The sequence below is a fragment of the Choloepus didactylus genome, chromosome 12 (assembly GCF_015220235.1).
Source record: "Choloepus didactylus isolate mChoDid1 chromosome 12, mChoDid1.pri, whole genome shotgun sequence".
Taxonomy (NCBI): Eukaryota; Metazoa; Chordata; class Mammalia; order Pilosa; family Megalonychidae; genus Choloepus; species Choloepus didactylus.
In genome coordinates, this window is record NC_051318.1 from 51,273,230 (window position 1) to 51,295,703 (window position 22,474).

At 34.0% G+C, this 22,474-nt stretch overlaps 1 pseudogene; it reads right to left on the reverse strand.

The window, feature by feature from the left end:
- The window catches only part of LOC119506839, a 71,565-nt pseudogene extending 49,835 nt beyond the window's left edge, over positions 1-21,730 (reverse strand).
- Positions 21,731-22,474: the final 744 nt, after the last annotated feature.

Genomic DNA, 22,474 nt, shown 5'->3' on the forward strand with positions numbered 1-22,474 from the left:
ACTCTGATTTGTCTTTCAATAATTACTTTAATAGTAAATTGAACACAGCAGAAGAACCTTACTTCATAGTATATATCAAAGTAAATTCTAAACAGTCTGTGCATGTAAACATGATGTTATTTTTAAATAAAGATTTTAGAAAAGAATAAATAGGAAAATACTGTCATGACTTTGTGGTTTGCAGTGATGTTTTAACTTAAATACAAAGAGTATCACCCTTAAGGTTAAGGATTGATATGTTGATTTCATTAAAGAATATATTATGACCTTTACTGTCTGTTGTTTAAATGACTCTAGGTATGCAGTGGTGTTTTAACATAAATACAAAGAGTATCACCCTTGAGGTTAAGGATTGATATACTGATTTCATTAAAGAATATATTATGATCTTTGACTGTCTGTTGTTTAAATGACTCTATGAAGAAAGGGAACTGGCAAGGTTGTGATACATATGTTAAAATGGAATAATATTGAGGAGATATAAAGTATTCTTTCATAGTCAAGTAAACAGTAGACCAGCAATATATATTAAAAATTGATATTTGGAAAATATAATCAAGGAAAACGAGTATATATAGTTAACAGTATCATTGCAATATGCTTCCATTAATTGTAACAAAGGCAATACGCCAAAACTAAATGTCTATAAGAGGGGGATATAAAGGAGGGACATGGGATTCTTGGTGGTGGTATTATTGTCTGACATTTTTATTGTATTCTATTTTATTTTTATTTTTTCTTTTATCCTTTTTATTTTATTTTTTTGGAGAATAAATGTGTTCAAGGGTTGAGTGTGGTGATGAATGCACAACTATATGATGTTACTCTGAACAACTGATTGTACATGATGGATGATGGTATGGTATGTGAGTATATCTCTATAAAATTGCAGGGGAAAATATATAGAGGGATGCAAGTGCTGGAGAAAATGTGGAGAGGAGGTACCTATTCACTGTTGCTGGGGAAGTAGAATGGTACAGCCCATCTGGAGGGCAGTGTGATGGTTCCACAGAAAGCTAAGTATGGGGTTACCATAAGTTCCTGCAACCTCATTATTGGATATATACTTGAAAAAAACTGATAGCAGGATTATGAATGTTATTTATGGTGGTGGTATTCATGATTAGCAATGGATGGATGGAGGCAGCCTAAGGGTACATCAATGGATGAACAGTAAGGTGAACAGTAAGTTGAACTGTGGTGTATACATACAATAGAATACTGAGTGGCTACAAGAAGGCATGAAGTTGTGAGGCATGCAAGTAAGTGGATGGATCTTGAGGACAACATTTTAAGTGAAATTTGCCAGAAATGAAAAGACAAACATTATAAAACCTCACTAATATGAACTAACTACATTGTGCAAACTCTAAGAATTGAATCTTCGGGCACAGGTTATCAGGGGAAGGCTTATTGTAAAGGTCCCTAGATTGTAAGCTCTTACAGCAGTCACATCTATTCCTGAGTTGTAATGGTTATCTCTAAATTCTGAGATGCTGAGCTCTTTGCATATAATCTGGTCTGTCCCTAGAACTTCAAGTCTGTATGACACCTGAGACACAGAGCTAGAGTTTGGCAACAAAGATTGTCAGTATTGTCCCACACAGCAACTGTTGAAATTGCTGCAAAGGAATTCAGAATTTATTAGAGATATGAATGAAGTGGATTTGGTTAGGACTAAGGCAAGTCAGACTAAGGGTAAAGGACAATATTGACTGTGTTTTAAAACTTCAAATTTTGTGTGAGACCAAAGGAAGATATGTTTATTTGGTGCAAAATCTACATTTTCTGTCACACACCAGATAATTTAACTTGTACGGTCAGTTTACTCAAACACCATAAATACATGGAACTTTGAATAGACAGAGAGATCTAGTTGGTTTGTACAGGTTAGTGTGAAACCCCCATATATCCAAAGGTAATTTGGGCAGAAAATAAAAATGTATTTGCCAAGCTCCTCTGAGGGACTGGTGGAAAGTGTGGAAATATTAAACTTCCTCACCTGGGGAATTACTGATATTCTCACAAGCATTGGGGACTACCAATTTAGAAGACCAAGCCCTCAATCTTGGGACTTGCCTTATGAAGCTTGTTACTGCATGGGAGAGGCTAAGCCTACTTATAATTGTGCCTAAGAGTCAATCCCAGAGAGCCTCTTTTGTTGCTTAATGTAGCCACTCTCTCTAAGCCAACTCAGCAGGTAAACCCACAGCCCTCCCTCTTACATGGGACATGACTCCCAGAGGTTCAAATCTCCCTGGCAACATGAGGATGAACCTGGCATCATGGGATTGAGAAAGACTTCCTGCCCAAAAGGGGAAAGAGAAATGAAACAAAACTTTCAGTTTATGAGAGATTTCAAATAGAGTCGAGAGGTCATTCTGGAGGTTATTCTCATGTTTTATATAGATATCCCTCTTTAGTTCCTAGTGTATTGGAATAGCTAGAAGGAAATACCTGAAACTCTTGAACTGCAACCCAGTAGCTTTGAAATTTGAAGATGATTGTATAACTATGTAGCTTACATGACGTGACTGTGTGATTGTGAAAACCTTTTGGCTCACATTCCCTTTATCCAGTGTATGGACAGATGAGTAGAAAAATGGGAACAAAAAGTAATTGGATATTAGGAGGTATGGGGATGGGATGTTTTAGGTGTTCTTCACTTGTATTTTTAGTCTCATTTTCATATTTTTTATTTATTTTATTTTAATTTTTTTGGAGTAATGAAAATGTTCAAAAATTGATTTTGGTGATGAATGCACAACTATATGATGGTACTGTGAACAACTGATTGTATACTGTGGATGATTGTAGAGTAGGTGAATATATGCCAATAAAACTGAACAGATATCTTGAACAGACACTGCACAAAACATTTTAGTCTAAAGTATAATAAGTTTATGTGAAGTTGTTCAACATTATTGGCCATTATGAATATGGAAATTTAAACCATAAGATACCACATCAAGTTTTCCAGAACAGCTTAACTTTCATAAAAACGTTACAATAGCTAGTGCTCAAGTGGAAAAAAAGACACTGGAAATATCATATACTGCAGGTAATTGGTAAAATCTTTTTGGAAAACTGTTGCTGACAGGGCGACGCTGAAATGAGACACAGACACAAAGTTAAGATTTAAGGGCGATGCTGAAATGAGACACAGACACAAAGTTAAGATTTAAGGGAGCAGGGGACCCACAGCATCGTGTGCCAAGTGGGTGCTGATGCACCTGTGCTCCAGTTATTTATTCATTTGTTACACAAAGCTAGACTACGCTACATGATCAAAAGTATTCAGGGTCTCTCAGATATTAATCTTTACATCCTGCTGCGGATAGGAAGGAACAATCTGGGGTCAATGGTTAACGCTGCTGTCATAGTCACAAGACACACATCTTTACAGGGCATGCCTACAACAGCGTTCCATGCAGGCTTGTGACCCAGCGTTCCAGGCCACCGCCCCGGACATGGTCTAAGTGACATGAAAAGCTTGGTTCCCCACAGAAAACTGTGAATACCTAGTAAACTTGGATGAATTCATTCCCTGAAAATTAGCAACTAAAGCCCTTAGTACAGACACAAATAAAAGATATATGTATATATACAAAAGGTATATGCAATATATTAAAAGCAATATTATACATACTAACTAAAAATTGTAAGCAAAGCAAATGCCTATCAACACTTAAATGTATAAAGATTTATGATTTATTTATATAATGGAAGACTATATCATGATTACAAAGAATCAATGGATGGATTTCACAGACATAAAAAAAAAAAACACACTAAATGAAAAATAGCCATACATACAAGACTGAATGTATAATTCCATCATAGCATTCCAGTAAAATTCAAAATAGGCAAAAGTAATCTATGGAAGTATTAATTAGAATGTTTGGTATGGTGGTAATGATAGGGGTTAAAGTAAAGGAAGACTTCGCTGGTACTACAAATATTCTATACATTGTCATCTCAGTCTGAGTTGTGGTTAATGTATGTTCACTTTGTATAATTTCACCAAGTTTTACAATCAAGTCTCTTTAAAATATATGTATATATACATTTATATGTATTTACATACATACACAGATGTCTACATATATGCATAAACATACACACAATATAATTTCAATTAATTTTTTACAAAAATGACTATAGATTTATATTTCTACTATTTAACAATCCCTTATAATGGGAAATATTCCTAATATAGATCTAATGCAGTTAAAGTTATTAAATGTTGTATGTTCCACATATTTTCTCATTCTTACTGATAATTTGTCAAGTAATTTCTTCAATTAATATAATACAGTATTGTTCTTCTTCCAATTTTTAAATAATTAAAAATTAACAAATTAAAAATAAAATACATGGTATTTTTGTGATCATCAGAATGAGTCACATAGAACATAGTAGTATATGTTATCAATTACTATTTGATGATTAAGTAGGTGCCCCAGGTTACAGCCAGCATCTACTGACAGCCATGTAAGACATCTTAGAAATCCAGTCCAATGAAGACTTAAAATGATCAAAAACCCAGTTGACATCTAATTCCAAATGGATGGGCAACTCCAAGCAAAAACTTCCTGATCAAGCCATTCCCAAAAATCTCACCCACATTATTGTGAGAAAAAAAAATGGTATTGTGTAATAAAATTGTGGTAACATTATATACAACATTAAAATTCCCATATTAACCACTTGCAAGCATACAATTCAGTGATTTTAATTACATTCAAAATGTGCTATCACCATCACCATTCATTACCAAACTTAAATTCCCCCAAACCAAAATTCTGTACCCATTAAACAATAACTTTTCATGTGCTGCCTCCCCACCTGTCATAACCTATAATCTTCTTTCTGTCTTCATAAGGTTTCAGATTCTAGTTATTTCATATAAGTGAAATAATACTTTATTTCTGCCTTATTTCATTCAACATGATGTCTGCAAGCTTCCTCCATGTTGCAGCATATATCAGTACTTCATTCCTTTATACAGTGGAATAATATTCCATTGTACATATATGCCACATTATATTTATGTATTCATCTGTTGAACAGTTGGGCAATTCTACCTTTTTTCTGTTTAGAATAATATTGCTATGAATATTGTTGTACAAATATGTGTTTGAGTCTCTGCTTTCATTTTTTTTTTTTTTTTTTTTTTGGTATATAACTAAAACTGGTATTACTAGGTCACAGAATACTATGTTTAACTTTTTGAGGAACTGCCAGACTGTTTTCCACAGTAGCTGCACCATTTACCAATCCCCCAAACCAAAAAACAAAACAAAACAAACAAAATAAAGAAACAACAATAAAAGAGGGTTCCATTTCTCTGCATCCTTTCCAACATTATTTTCCACATTTTAATAATAGCCATTCTAGCTCTTGTGTTGTGGTAACTACTGTGGTTTTGATTTGCATTTCCTTAAGGGCTAATGACATTGCACATCTTTTCATGTGGCTTTTGGCTATCTGTAGACTGTCTTTGGAGAAGTATCTATCCAAGTAATTTGCCTGTATTTTAGTGGACTACTTTGTCATATTTGTTGTTGATTTGTAAATTTATTTATATGTTCTGTATATTAACCCTTATCAGATATACAGTTTACAAATATTTTATCCTACTCTAAGCTGTCTTTACTTTTTCTGATGTCATTTGATGCACAAACTACTTTAATTTTTATGAAGTCTAATTTATCATTTTTCCTTTTTGTTACTCATACTTTTCATGTAATCCAAAAATTTTATACAAGTCCTGTAGATATTTCCCTATGTTTTCCTCTAAGATTTATATAGTTTGAGCTCTTTTATTCAGGATTTTTATCTATTTCTGTTAATTTTAGTATATGTTATGAAACAGGGTTCCATTGTCCTTCTTTTGAATATGGATATCCAGTTTTCTCAGTACCACTTGCCCAAGATACTGTTCTCTCTCCATTGAATGGACTTGGCATCCTTGTCAAAAATTAATTGGCTATGGATGTTTGGGTTAATTTATAATTTTTCAATTCTATTACATTGGTCTTCATGCCCATCCTTTTACCAGAGCCACACTGCTTAATCACTTTCACATTATAGTAAGTTTTGTAATTTTGAAATGTGAGTCCTCCAACTTTGTTCTTCTTTTTCAAGATTTTTTTTTTTTTTTTTTTTTTTTTTTTAGCTATGTGGGGTCCCTTGCTCTTCCATCTGACTTTGATGATGACTGGCTTTTCCATTGCTACAAAGAAGGTTGTCGGAATTTTTCTTGGCATTGGGTGGTGGTTTGAAGCTGTATGTACCCCAGAAAAACATGTTCTTAAGTTTATTCCATTCTTGTCAGTGTGAATCCATTTTGAGTAGGACTTTTTGATGAGGCTACTTCAGTTAAGATGTAGCCTACCTCAGTCAGCATAGGTCCTAATCCTATTACTGCAGTCCTTTTAAATCGGAATGAAATTCAGACATGGACATAAGAAATTGAAATCACCAAAACCTGAAAGAGAAGGCAGAGACCAGCAAATGCTGTCATGTGCCTTGCCATGTGACAGAGAAGCCAAGGATCACCAGCAGCCAGCCTTTGGGAAGAAAGTATAGTCTTGATGATGTCTTGATTTGGATATTTTCCCAGACTCAAAACCATGAGTGTATAAAATCCCAAGGTTTTACCTGACTCATTTCATGGTATTTGCTTTGAGCAGCCTAGGAAACTAAAACAGATTGTGTTGAATCTGTTAATATCTCAGTAGTAATCATATCTTTCTTAGTTTTCCAGTTTGCCATAGCAAATACAACAAACTAGTTTTGGCTTAAATGATGGGAATTTATTATCTTATGGTTTTGATTGCTGATAGGCTTTTTCATCCTTAAGGCAGTAGCATTAAGGCTGGCTGACAATCCATGGGGTTTCTTTGGCTTTCCTATCATATGAAAATGTCCTCTCCCTTTTCTACCAGTTTCCAGCTAACTCCTTGCTTCTGGCTTCTGCCTATGGATTTCTTTCTCTGTGTCTTAATTTCTTCCCAAGCAATCTGGATTAAGGCCCACACTCAATCAGACAACACCTTAAATGACAATAATATCCTCCAAATTCCTATTTACAATGGATTCAAACCCATAGGAATAAAAAGTAAGATTAAGAATGTTATTTCTGGTTTACACAACTCAATCTACTGCAACATATTAATGATATCAAGTTTTCTGATCCATGAACAAGGGATATCTTTCCAATATTTATATATTCTTTAATTTCTTTCAGCAAAGATTTGTATTTTTCTATAGACTGCTCTGTTAAATCCTTTGTTAAATTTATTCCTAGATAGTTTATTCTTTTAGTTGCTAACTTAAATGGAATGTTTTCCTGATTCCCTTTTCAGAATGCTCATGGTCATGTATAGAACACTAACTTTCGCATGTTGATCTTACACATTTCCAATATTTCTCTCTTCAAATATGTCAACATTTGCTTCATATATGTTGGGAATCTGTTGTTAGGTGCATATATGTTTATATATTTTTATGTCTTCTTGATGAATTGGCCCTTATAGCAATACAAAGTGCTGTCTTTCCTTTTATCAGGTTTTTTTTTTTTTTAATAAGTCTATTTTGTCTCAAGTTAGTATGGCATAGTTGATTACTATTTGCCCTGTATATATACATTTTTTTCCATTCTTTTACCATAAACCTACTTGTGTCTTTTGACTTTAAGATGAGTTTCTTCTAAACAGTATATAGTTGGGTCATGTTTTTTTTTAATTCATTTTGCCAATCTCCATCTTTTGACTAGAAAGGTTAACCCATTTACATTTAAAGTAACTAATGATAACACAAGACTTACTTCTGCCATTTTGCTATTGGTTTTTAAAATTGTATACCTTTTTGTCCCTTCATTTTTCCTTACTACCTTCCTTTTTATTTAGTTGATCTTTTGTAATTAAACTGTATAAACTCATCTCATTTTCTTCTGCATCTATTTTTCTGATATATTCTTGGTGGTTACTTATATTAACATCCTATACCTGTAACCATCTCATTTGTTTTAATACAATTCAACTTCAATAGCATGCACAAACTATGCTCCTCCCACGTTGCATACCCAACCTTTATGTTATTCTATTCACAAATTATGCTTGTATACATTGTGTGTCCAAATTATATTTTTTAAGCATTTGTATTCTAGGTCCTGTAAGAAGTTAAAAGTGAAGTTATAAACCAAAAAATTCAATAGTGCTGCCATTTATGTTAACCCCTATGGATTTATCTTTACTAGAGATCTTTATTTATTCATGCTCTTTTGGTCTACTAATATCCTTTATTTTCAACCAGAAGAATTCTCTTTAGCACTTCTTGAAGGACTGGTCTAGTAGTGACAAATTTCCTCAGCATTTATTCATAAGGGAATATTGTAATCTCTTCCTCATTTCTGAGAAACAGTTTTGCCAGATGTAGAATGCTTGTTTCTCCATTTTTTAATTCTTTCATTACTTTAAATGTGTCACCCCACTGTTGTCTTGCCTTAGTGGTTTCCAATGAGAATTCAGTACTTAATCTTATTTAAGCTCCTTTGTACTTGATATATTGCTTTTCTCTTGCTGCTTTCAGGGTTCTCACTTTGTCTTTGGAAACCAACAGATTGATTATATTGTGTCATTTTGAATTTATCCTCTCTGGAGTTCACTGAGCTTCTTGGATGTACATACCCATGCCTTTTGTTCCCTTTGGGAAGTTTCCAGCCATTATTTGTTAGAATATTCATTCTGTCCCTTTCTCTCTTTCTTCTCCTTTTGGGACTCCCATTACATATATATGCTTGGGAGTATCTCACAGGTCTCTTAGGCTCTGCTTACTTTTTATTCATTCTTTTTTTGTTTCTGCTCTTCAAACTGAATGATTTCAATTTTCTGATCTCCATGTTCACTTATTCTTTCTTCTGCCAGCTCCAACCTCCTATTGAACTCCTCTTGGTAATCTTTTATTTCAGTTGTTGCATTCATCTCCAGAAGTAGTTTGTTAGCTTTCATGATTTCTGTCTCTCTATTGGACTCTTTATTTTATTCATTTATCATTTTCCTGGTATCATTTAGGTTTTTTACATCTTTTCTTTGCCTCTTTCAGCATGCTTTTGTCCTCTTTTTAAGTCATTTGCCATGTCCAAAATCTGATTTTCTCCATTGATGGTTTCTAATATTTTATCTTGCTCCTTTGTTTGGGCCACAATTTCCTGTTTCATTGTATGCCTTGTAATCTTTTGTTGCACATTGGAAATTTGGATATTTTAATCTGTTAATGCTGGAATTTGGTTCCTGAGTTGCCTGTTCCTTAAGCCTGTATCCAGCTAATATCTTTCCCAGTCTTTGCAGATTGGCTCTTTGCATTGGCAGTTATTCCCCATCATAGCTGAACATTCTACCAATGAACCTGAAGAACAATTCAAGACAAAAGCATAGGGTTCTCTCTAGTATTTTCTCAGTCTTGTCCTTGGTATGCATTCATGGCCTTAGGTATACCCACATTTACAAAGAGCCAAATGTCCCCTCTTCTCCCAAGGAATTAGTCTAGCCTCCCTGACCCAGGTGCTCCATTATATACCTTACCACTGATAATCCTTTGCACCAGGGCTGCTGTAATTTGATTGTTTCTTACACTGATGGGTGCCCACAAGTTCTTGGATGGCAAGCCAGGGACAGGTGTCTTGGTTCAGCACTTCAGGCTGCCAACAGACATTTGCTTCAGACACACATGCACCCCAGTACATGCATAGGCATTACTATGCTCCCTCTGGGAACAAGGACCTGTAGTATTAGTGCAGGCTGGCTCTGCACCAAATTGGGGAAAGGGTAAGGAAAAGACCAGCAATAGCACCATGATGTTTTCCAACCATTTGTATGTTGTCTTTTATCTTAATTCACTGCCTGCCCAGTTACTGCAACTCTTTCATTGTTTTCAGAATCTCTAAGAAAGATGGTTCTGCAAGGTTTTGCTTGTTGCTTAAAATTCACTAAGGGGATAGTATCCTGCATTGGCTCACTCTGCCATCCTGATGATGTGCTTCCCCTCCTCTCTTTTAGTAAGAAAATCTTGATTTTGAAATGAATACATGGCTTCCTAGTTAGAGACTTAATTTTCTAGTCTCACTTACCAGCAGATGTTGCCAAAGCAACTAAATTCTGGCCAGTGATATGTTAGTTGTTGTGATATAGGCAGATGTTGGGTCATCTTAAAGATAAAGGTACTTTACAAAGAAGTGTACATGAATCAGCAATGAAAATTCAGATTAGGTAATACCCCAGATTAGGGAATTACTTTTCTGCAAAGGACCAAATAGTAAATATTTTTTAGTTTTGCAAGATATAGGGTCTCTGTCAGAGCTAATCAACTTTGCTACCATTTTACAAAAGCAGGCACAGAGAATACATAAAGAAATCGGACTTTGTGTGTTCCAATTAAACTGCATTTACAAAATGAGGCAGTAGGCTGGATTTAGTCCATGATTAAAAGTTTATATACCCCTGCATTAGACAATGACAGAGCAAGATCACAGAAGTAATCTGAATCCCTGAAAAATCTTTTATAAGTGGAACTGTCCCTCCAGCCTAAACCATTCACCTCCAAACAGTTGGATGAGAGACAAAATAAGCTTCTCTTTTTAAAGTATTCCATTTTGTGGTCTCTCGGCTATAGCATTTTAGCATATCCAGATGTCCTTACCCTACTCATAACTAACAGAATTACAAAAATTACAAAATTAGAAAAGTGGTATTTCTCTGCAATATTATTTCTTCCTTTAACACAATTTGTTGTTCTTTCCTTGTTTTCAAATACTTTTGCTCAAATGTAATTTTCATAAATTATGAATTATTATAAATTTTCAGTGTTATTGCAATATATCTAAGCTATGTCCACAAATATGTGAGTTTAAAATTATTTAAGTATATAAGCTAAGTGCCCATATAGTGCTAAATTTGGCCCATGACTTTTTGTACAATTTTGATTCCATAAATATTTTTTGAACTTGAAAATCAATCTTTATTATTAGGAAGTATATCCAACAGAAAACTTTAAACCATATCTCTATAACCCAGCTGCTTGGTGTGTATAAATAATAGTGTGGTTGGCAGTATTCTTCCCTGGACAAAAATCATATATATTTTTAAAAACTGAATATATAAAAGACAAATTTTTCATTTGTACTAAAATGTGGGTATGTTTCTCCAAATACTTATTGTCAAAAAATCCCAACAAAACCTTATGCAACTATGAATATGGAATGAAAAGGCTAGTCATAAGAAACATTATGGCAGCCAACAATTTGCATTTGTCATATTTAATTCTATGTCAGTTGAATATTTCCAATTAGATTGCATTACTTAGAAACAAATTTCAGCAGTGACCTACTCATTTCTTTTAAAAATATAATGTCACCACTTGCCAAATTACATATTTAGGTACTAAAACAATTTTAAAATATGCAATAAAGGCAAATATGCGGTAATATAAATTTAAGATGTTTTATATTAAACTTCTTTAATGCTGTGTTTTACAGTCAACAAGTATTGACCGTATTCCATGTACAATGTTGAATTTGTATTTTCTGGTGCATTCTATAAGTTGGATTTCCAGGCCAACCAGCCACAGCAATCAACCAGAGCAATCTGTCACTTCTGGTTTAGCTATAAGACACAGCCCAGGGCAATTCCCCTGCTTTATGAATGACTCAGAACTAGAATGAGTAGCAAAGAATGAACTTCTTTGGCATTAGCACCATCACAGAATTTTTTTCATCTGTTGCTCATGTCTCACTTTTGTCATCATAGACTAGATACCAGATGGGTATAAAGTTGAAATTTATAGATTTTTAGAAGTCTATGCCAAAACATCTTGCATATGTATTTTAAAGAATGCTCTGTAGCAACTTATATGTGACACTTTTCATTGGAAAAGTTACTTGAAGAAAAAGCAAATGAACTTCCAAAATACTCATTCAATACTGTCTATTACAGGATCATTACTGTCTTTTGATCAAAGCAATTATGTGTTTTAGAGTGGCAAAATGCAGAGCAAGAAATTACAGGTTTATAAGTAATTCAGATATTCACATTGTCAAGACAAATGAAAGAAAGTCAGATTTGAGACAGAAACTGAGAAATGAGACAAAAATTTATAAGCACAAATAGATGGAATAAATTTTACTCTTAGGTTGGTTCTGCATCACGTCTCTAAATAATAATGATGAAAACTGCATTATTAATTTTCACACAGAAAATGAAGATAATTGCTTCATGAGTTTTCTATTTGATTAATTCATGGTAGGTGGTATTCAACTCTGTATTTAATGAATATAATTAAATAAAATACATAATCAAGTGAAAAATATATCCTAGAATTTAAAAAAGAATATTATATTCAAATTTTTCTAGGTTGTTATTATGTAAGAAATCCCTCATATATAAAATTGTATTACATTTATAACACACTGTTGTTCATCCTACCTGTAATTACTTGTTATAAGATATTTGATCCAAGTATCATTACTATCTTATAATCAGAACAATTGTGTCATTGTACATAAGGAATTTTACAAACAGGGAATGAGATGCTCTGACATATCAGTTTAGTTGACAGTAAAGCATGTTTCTAATACAATTAACCACAGTAAGAAAAATATATAGCTTGAATTCCTACAGAATGGACTACAGTTAATAGCACTGTTATAAAAATACACTTTCATCACACTAATGTAAGGTGTTAATAGTAGGATGGTATATGGGAACCCTATATTTCACGCATGATTTTTCTGTAAGCTCACAACTTCTCTAATAAAAAAAAATTCCTGCAGAATGCACAATAGATCAAATGACCTGAAGTCAACATAGAAATGCAATGTCCTTTCAATGATGCCACTGAGTTATCTCATATCTTCCATAATAATGTCCAGTACCCTGCAGTCAATTTGGAAGTTAATATATGTGCAAGAAAGTAAAAATTTAGATTAGGGACCTGATTATTTCTGAAGCATTTTAATCACAATTTAAAAAATGAAAATTTCTCTTTGTAGGCTGTATTCTGAGAAAAGTCATATACATTAACCAAGAAACAAAATACAAACTTTAAAAATATGTATAAATCAGAACTAACATTGTAAAGTAATTTTGACCTTCAGATATACTGGAACTAAAAAGAAAAATCAGTTCATAGGTGTAATCCAAAGTACTTCAGGGATGAAAAGTTTATTATAAAATGTTACGTTTAACCTCATAAACAATTTCCTCAAGGAAGGTGTTGTAGAATCCAGCAAACTTATAAATGTTTAATTATTTAAATATAGTATGCTAGGTTTGACAAGCAAGACTGAATACATAGGATTCTAAGTTACTGAAAAACAAAATAATTGTCAGAAACTGGAGCTGTTAGGAAAAATATAGGGAATCTAATGTGCACATTTAGTGAGGCTATGATGAATAAGAATTAGTCACCAGGACTAGTCCATAACAGTCTCAGTTGTTAAAAAACAAAAATACTGTTTTCTTTGTTTGTTTGTTTTTTAGCTCAGTGCTCATGAAACCTTAGTAAAAAAGAGCATTTGAAAGAAAAAAAAACAAAAAACAAGAAATATGGTTTTGGAATTAGAGAGAACTGAGTTGGAATTGCAATGTGTGTAAGTCACAGTTCTCCACATATTCAAGAAATGCAACAAATTCTAACCAGGACAAACACAAAGTGATCCTCACTGAAAAACGTTATAATCTGACTGTTGAAAGTCAAAAACATAAAGGGAATCTTGAAAGTAGCAAGACAGAAGCAAGTCATCCTGTACAAACAACCCTCAATGAGAGTAACAGTCAATTTCTCATTAGAAAAATGGATGTCAGAAGGCAGCAGGATGACATACTTAAAGTGCATAAAGAAAAACAAATATTTCAACCAATAATCGTATATCTGGCAAAAATGTTATTCAAAAATTAGGGAGAAATTCTGAAATTCCAAGATAAATAAACACTGATCAAATTCATTAATACTGGACAAGCTCTATAAAAAATGCTCAAATGTTGAAATGAAGGGACACTACCCAGTAACCTGAAGCTGTAAGAATTACTAAAGATCTCCATCAAAGGTAATTACACAGGAAAACATAAAAGCCAGCATTACTGCATTTTGGTTTGCAATTCTACTTTATATGCCTTACATGATTTAAAAGACAAATGCATAAAAATAATCATGACCTATGTTATGGCACAATGTATAAAATGTAATTTATAACAGAACATTATAAAGATGGGAGGTGGAGGGGTATAGGAGCAGAGTTCTGTATGCTATTGAACCTAAGTTGTTATATGTTTAATCTATATGGTTAAAATTTAGCAGTTAAATGCAATTGCCATGGTAACCCTTAAGAATATATCTAAAAATATACACAAAATGAAATGAGAAGGACATTAAAATGTTTCAGTACATAAAATCATCTAAATACAAAAGAAGGCAATAATGGAGGGCATGAGTGACAAAAAAGATATGACATACCCAAAAACAAGTAGCAAAATAGTAGCAGTAAGTCATTCTTTATCAGTCACTATTTTAAATGTAAATATATTAAAACTTCCAATCAAAAGACATAAATTGGCAGAATGAATTGGCAAAATGATCAAAATATATGCTGTCTACAAGAGATTCACTTTAGATACAATGTCACAAATTGATTGTAAGTTGAAAGATGGAAACTTGTGGTATGAATTGATTGCAGTACTTGGAGAAATTTATAGCTCTAAATGCCTACATTAAAGAATAAGAGAGATTTCAACTCAATAATCCAAACTTCCACTTTGAGGAATTAGAAAAGGACAGCAAAACAAAGTCAGAGCTAGAATAAGTACGGAAACAATAAAGATTAGAATAGAGATAAAGGAAATAGAGAAAAGGAAAACAATAGAGTGAATCATCAAAACTGAAAGTTTACTATTTGAAAAGATAAATTTGAAAAAAAAATCTATTAGCTGGACTTTAAAAGAAAAAAGAGAGAAGACAAAATTAAAATCAGAAATGAAAGTAAGGTCATGCCTACAGATCTTACAGGAAAATAGAAAAGGATTATAAGAGAATACTATTAACCATTGTATGCCAACAAATAAGATAATCTAGATAAAACAGATTCCTAGAAACACAAAAATTACTTTGACTAGAAATTAAATAGAAAATCTCAACATATCATTAACAAGTAATGAGATTGAGTTAGTAATCAAAAAGCTCCCAACTAGCAAAAGTCCAAGACCATATAGCTTCACTGGTGAATTCCACCAAACATTTAAACAAGAATTAACATTAAACCCTTTCAAACTCCTGCAAAAAATGAAAAGAAAGGAACACTCCCTTTTATTTTAAGATGCCAGATTTACCCTGATTCCAAAGCCTAGTAAAGCAATACAAGAAAACTACAGACCAACATCCTTTTGTCTTCAACAAAATACTGGCAAACCAAATCCAGTCATACATTAAAGAGTATATGCCATAACCAAATGTGATTCATACTAGGAATGCAAAGGTTGTTCAACGTAAGGGAAACAGTCAATGTAATAGACTGAATTATTAGAAAAAAGGAAAAAGTACATGATAATCTCAACTGATGCAGAAAAATAATACATTTGACAAAATCCAAAATGCTTTCAATCTAAAGGCACTTAGAAAATTAGGAATAGAAAAGAACTTCCTCAACATGATTAAGAGAATTTATGAAAAAACCCACAGCTAACATCATACTCAATGGTGAAAGACTAAAAGCTTTACCTCTAAAATCAGGAACAAGGCAAGGATGATAGCTTTCACCACTGCTATTCAACATGTACTGGAGGTCCTCACCAGAGGATTTAGGCAAGAAAAATAAATAGAAAAAAAATAAAACAATCTCTATTCACAGAAGACATGGTCCTATATGTAGAAAATCCCAAAGAATCAACAAGAAAGCTACCAGAGCTAATAAACAAATCCATCAAAGTTGCAGGGTACATGATCAACATGAAAAATTCAGTTGTGTTTCCATAAATCAGCAATGAACAATATCGAAATGAAAGAAAGAAAACAATTCCATTTGCAATAGCATCTAAAAGAATGAAAAGCATAGGTGTAAATTTAACTAAGGAGGTAAAACACATACACTGAAAACTACAAAATACTGCTGAAAGAAATTAAAGAAAACTTAAATAAATGGCAAGACATTCCATTTTCGTGAATTGCAAGGCTTGATACTGTAAATCTACCAATGCTTCCCAAAGCAATCTATAGATTCATACTACAAAACCTCTTAAAATTTCAACAGTTTTTTCTAATAGAAAAGCCAATCCTCAACTTCACATGTAATTGCAAGGAGCTCAAAATAGGAACCACAAAAGCTATTTGCAAAAAAAAAAAAAAAAAAAAAAAAAAAAAAAAACCAAAGCTATTTGCAACAAAAATACCTTGCAAAGAAGAGCACAGCTGGGGGGCTAGCACTTCCAGATTTTAATATTCATTGTAAAGCTACAATGATTAAAAGAATGTGGTACTTGCATAAGGATAGATCATTGTAATGTGATTGAGAGTCCTGCACGAAACGCATACATGTATGGCTAATTGATTTTTGACAAGAATTCCAAGTCCTTTTAAGAGGAAAGAATAGTCTCATTGACAAACAGTACTAAGACATTTCTCCACATGCAAAAGAATAATTAATATTTGTGAGGATGGGCATGGAGTTATCTAATATTATATCATTTTTATCATAACTATTGGATTGGGTCTGCTTCGGTTTGCTAAAGATGCTGAAAAGTGAAATAACAGAAACGGGTTGACTTGCAACAATGGGGATTTATTAGCTTACAAGTTACAATTCTAAGACCATGAAAATGTCCAAATTAAGGCATAGATAGGAGGACACCTTCCCTGAAGAAAGACTGCTGACATCTGGGACATCTCTGTTACATGAAAAGTTACCTGACTAGCATCTGCTGGTCCTTCTCTCCTGGGTTTCATTGCTCTCAGCTCCTCTGGGAAGCTCCTCTATCTGTGCTTCCCTTGGTTTCATCTCTCTTATTCTCCAGTAAAAGACTAAAACCCACCTTGAACTGGGTGGCTCAATCTCAATTGAAACAACCTAATCAAAAGGTCCCACCCACAATAGGTCTGCACTCACAGGAATGGATTAAAAGAACATGGCATTTTCTGGGGTTCACAAACAGCTTCAAACCAGCACTGGTTCCAAAGGGGCTGTTTAGTATAATCTCCCTTTTGATTAACAAATCAACTGCTTAGAGACTTCAATTATATCTACAATATCCCTTTTCCTTTTCCATATAGTAAAACCTTATCAAAGATTCACATCTTTGTCATAGTCTACTGGTTAAAAGCAAGTCATAGGTACTATCTACACTACAGTGGAGGCGGTTATACAAGGGAGTTAACCATAGGTGTGTCTACCACAGTGGGTTACCATATTATAAAGAGGGAGTAAAGAATTGATGGACCCCACTCATCCATAGATTAAACTTTAGTGAATGGTTCTTATTACCCAAGGTTCTCACTCCACACTCCATAAATGATAATTCAACATACACATGTGTTTGTGAATAATATCTGCTCTGTTCCCCCTAGAACCAGAGACTAAAGTCCCACATGGGGAATGTGGGATGCTGTGTTCAAGTTCACTGCCAGACTGAGGAGTTGGGGAGTGGTGGGATGGGACAGAAGCAAGTAAAAATGATACAAACTTTCCTACCATTTTTAAGGTTTTTCTTCCATACTGTTCCAATAGCTAGGCTACAGGAAGACAATATTTTTTTTCTATTGTTCATCTGTACATTTTATTATGTACGATATCCAACCCTTCAGATATGCCCCCTTTGTGGAAGTAACAAAAAAAATTATGATGGACTCCTAAGATAGTTAATTAAAAACAGAAAAGGTACAGTTCTCCTGGATTATCATTTCCCAGCCTCCCTCTCTCTTTCCACCACCACCATTCTCTCTCTCTCTCTTTAAAATCAGGAATGAAATGTTAAAACACCACAAAATATCCAAATTAATTTTTATTAATTAATATACAAGCCAAATTTTGAAATTAGATTGACATAATTGAATCCAATTATTTTATTAAAATGATGCTCTCAGGTCAAAATTGCTAACTGTAAGTGCCAGTACCAAATTATTTCATTTCCACAACTCTCTCTGAACCTTATCCTTCTCCACCATTGCTCCTAGCTTATGAAATGTCATGTTAGTGACAGACTTATTTTACTACTCACATAAATATAAGCATTAATAAAACCGTCTTGTGCAAGTACCTTTAAAAGATTCCGATTGCTTTTGGTTCAAAGTTCAAACACCTTAATAAGACCCTTAAAACTCTCCTTGATCTAACCCATACCTTCATTTATGTAGCCTGAGCTAGTACCATTTTCTATGTATCAAAAGATATTAAAGCATTTTATTGTTTTTTTTTTTTCATCTGGGTTTGCAAACTTGTGATTTTCTCTGACGGGAACAAACTGACACTTCATGACTCCTTGCAAATTTTCATGACTACCATCTGCCTACTTCTCAGACCTCAGTTTTAGTAGCATATTCTCTGAATATTCTTTTCTGACTCTCTAAGCTAGGAAATACCTCACTATGATTTATTCCTGTGGCATTTCTTCATCTTAACCTTTCACCTCTTGCATTATGATTTCTTTTGTAACTGTTTCTTCCCTAATTTGCTAATATGTTGCATGAGGGTGAGATTCATGTTTCTCTTACCAGTGTATATTTAGCAACAGCACAGGTCTTAGAGTATTTAGCTGGTGGCCAATCATATTTATTAAATTAATAGATAATTGATTGAGAATTGAATTTTCTAATGTCTGCAATCATCTAACTAGATCTTTTCACTCTTAAGGCTATATGTGTAAATAGCTAAGGAGTGTTACATCATAAGACATAATAAAGTGAGAAAATTGTATGTATCATTATCAAGAATAAAAGTGTGCATCTTCAAATATATGTAGACAAAATTTTGGTTTTCAATTTCTCTTGTTATTTCTTTATGGGATAGGAAGGAAAGCAGCTGACATAGACAGTGAAAAGCTTGATGAGTAATTCTGATTCAACTGTATTCCACTCACTTGTATATAGAATATCATGAAAGTATTTTCCACAACACTCCTTTTCTATGTGATTTTTCACTTAGAAAAATGTCTATGTAAAGTGTCTACTGGAGCCTTGGGAGGGCTAAGAGTGAGTAAATGTGGGGGCAGAATGACAGCAGCAGAAGCAGGATCCTGATGGGAAAGGCTGACTTCCTTGATTCTTTTCAGGTTAAAAAATTTTGAAGAAAATAAGCTGATTAAATAGTACCTGTATTCTTAAATGTCATGATTTGTACTGTATTTGCTCCCAACTGGCAAAATAATTCTGTTTGATATAATACCTAGTGATATCAATTTAACAGCTTCATGGAAATTCCTATTAAAGTAACTATTCATTAAATAATCCAAAAAGCATGAGTTCTCCTTCCTATCTCATTTCATTATAGATAACATAGTCCTTCACAATGAAGTAAGATAAATGCTTTCGTTATGACTGACCTTTCCATTTCCATAGGCTACCCTTTGCATGGTCAGATGTCAAGAGTAACATGAAAGAACCTTGAAATTTCCCCAATTCTGTCTTCTATGCAGCTTGGTGATGTCCCATTTTACATGGTTAGAAATTGTATTTGGTTCTAAGATTGTATAAAATGAAAAACATATTTGAGCTCTCCTTCAGTGTACTTTTATGATACATAAGAACATGAAAAGAGGATTAGGTCATTGGTCCTTAAGGAAGAAGTATTACTATGGAACAAGTCTTTGGGAAGGAAAGGGACATAAAAAGAGAGTTTAGGGGATCCAATAACAAAATTCTCTACATCAGAGATTTTACTAGCACTAGTTGCCCTAAATTTCAACAAGTTTGATTGGCTAAATTTATTATGTATGCATCTCTTATGTGTTTGGGGTATGCACATATATGCATATGCTTAATCCAACAAAGGTTGTAAACTGAAGTAATTCTATTTTAAATCTATATATGTTTATAAATGCCAATTGATTTCTTCCTAAAGAAAACCACATCAAAATTATCTTAACAAAAAACTACATGAAGACTTCAAAATAAAAATAACTGGAAGCTATTTAAAACTATCAGGGCATATTTTCTTTTTAAATTTTCCTTATTTTTATTATTAAATGAGGGCCTCTGTTATCACTAACATTTGTAGCATCATAGAATTTGTACCTGACTGTAGCACTTGCTCAACATGACACCATAGAGGATTTGGTAATGGACAGTAATTTCTCACAATATGCTTATAAATACATATTGAATGTAAAGGAAAATTATAGTACTTTCCTAATTCTCCTGCACTATTCAATAGATCCTTTTACAATCATACAGTAACACTAAGTGGTAGTTCTACACAGTATTGTTAAGACTTTTGAATGTATTTTCGGGGAAGAAAAAAAGAACAACCTGCTGGTAGTGTTTATGTACAATATGATTTATTTTTGTTTTATTATAATATTGAGAGTTTTGATAATAAATTTTTAAAAGAGACAGTTCATTTTGAAAGAGACCACAAGCAGATGCAGACTCAGCATGCCTGCCTCACTTTCACTGCCATTTCCCCCCTTGTATTTACTTTGTACTATTTCCCCTTGCCTGAGCAAGACAGTTGCTTAGAATATAGTCAGTGAAAGCAATCACCAGATAAATGGCGCCACAACTTTTAATTTGTCACATTTTCTCATAATTATGTAAGCATCCTCAGACCATTAAATTTCCTTTTCACCAAGGCTACTACTATATTTGCCCAGTGTTGTTCTGTTTAATACCATACCAGCAGCTGAGTGCCTCCTGTAGATGTCATTACTAGCTTGGGAAAAGATACACTATTTTTAAATAAGTTGCAAATAGTCTCTTAAAAAGAAGCTAAGAAAAATCGTTTTGTTTTGTTTGTTTTTTGTTTTTGTTTTCCTCTCCTGAAGCAAATCAATATACTGAGTGTATTCAATTTTGGGCTGAAAAACATACTTGCTAATTAACATTATATGTTATTGGTAATTCTATTAATATACTGAGTACAGAAAATAGTAAATGAGTGTCTGTTTTGAACAAAGCACCATTATGGGTGTTATGGGAGTGAAAATCTGATTAGACATAGCATGTTTCTATTTAAGATATCACAAAGCTGTGCAAAAATATTCTCTTGTATATAAATATCAAGTGTCTAAGTTGTAAATTGATAACTGCCTAAGGCAAAAGATTATTAGAAAACATTTTGAATAAACTGACAATATTCAATTAAATTACCTAATTGGAATGAGCATAGTGTTAGTATGGCCTTTAATTTCTTTACTATTTTTCCTGCTTATTGCTAATTATAGAATCATGCCATTAACTACAAAAAATTAGAATTTTTTTTTTTCCCCTAAAACTCACAAAGTATTGGGCAGCGGCTGCAACTGCAACACGGGGCTGAGTTCAAGAGGAGCGCTGGGCAGGTCCTGGGCAGACTGGGGACGCCCGAGGGGCGGGGGTGGAGGGGTGAGGGGGTGGAGAGACGGAAGCAGCTGGAACAGGGCTGCAGCATCCCCTCGTACTGCATCGCCGTGGTGCACAATGTGCCACTGAGAGTGCTTACCTGGCTGCTGCCCTCAGTGCTGAATCCAGCCAAGGTGCAAAGCCTGGTGGACATGATCGGGGGCGGGGGGGGGCCCCACCCCCTCAACATCCTCTGGATCAAGGTGCCCTGGGTGGTGACTTCTCCTGTGGGGACTGCCTCCGTTATGCAGTCTACCAGTAGTTACAGCAAGAGACCATGCCTGCCAAGCTCATGCAGTCTACCCTGTTGGACCTGAGGATATATGTAGGTGCCTCAGCACCTGACTTACAGTAAACAGCCTGTTTGGCACCTACCACAACCCTCCAAGAGCCCAGAAGACTCACCTGGCCTCCAGCCCGCTGGGGCATCAGAAACTGTGGCCCGGGTGCGTTCTCTTTACATGTGGGGGAGGTCTGACTCCAGGCACACTAGCTACAAGTCCTTGAACTCACTTCTGAACGGGGAAGCCTTGTTCCCACTTCTGCGAAAACGAGGGTCATTGCCTTGCCCTCAAGGGATTACTGGGACAATTAAATGAGAAAAGACGTGATACACAAGGAAAGAAAATGGCAGGTATTAATCCAAAAAAGACCATTCAAAATATTGATGAAGATATCAAGAAAGTGAATCACTGCTATTTGCTGAAAAACTTCAGTAATTCCTATGATGAAAACATGTTAAGTTTGCATAATAAACTTTTTTGAATTTAGTTGATTATGTGGCACTTATCCTCCAGAAGTCATGTTCTAATGGTCAGAATTTGAAGACAAAAATTTTTTATTGCAAGAAGCAATACAAGAATTTGATAAGTAATTTAAATGATAATTTGGCTAGGGA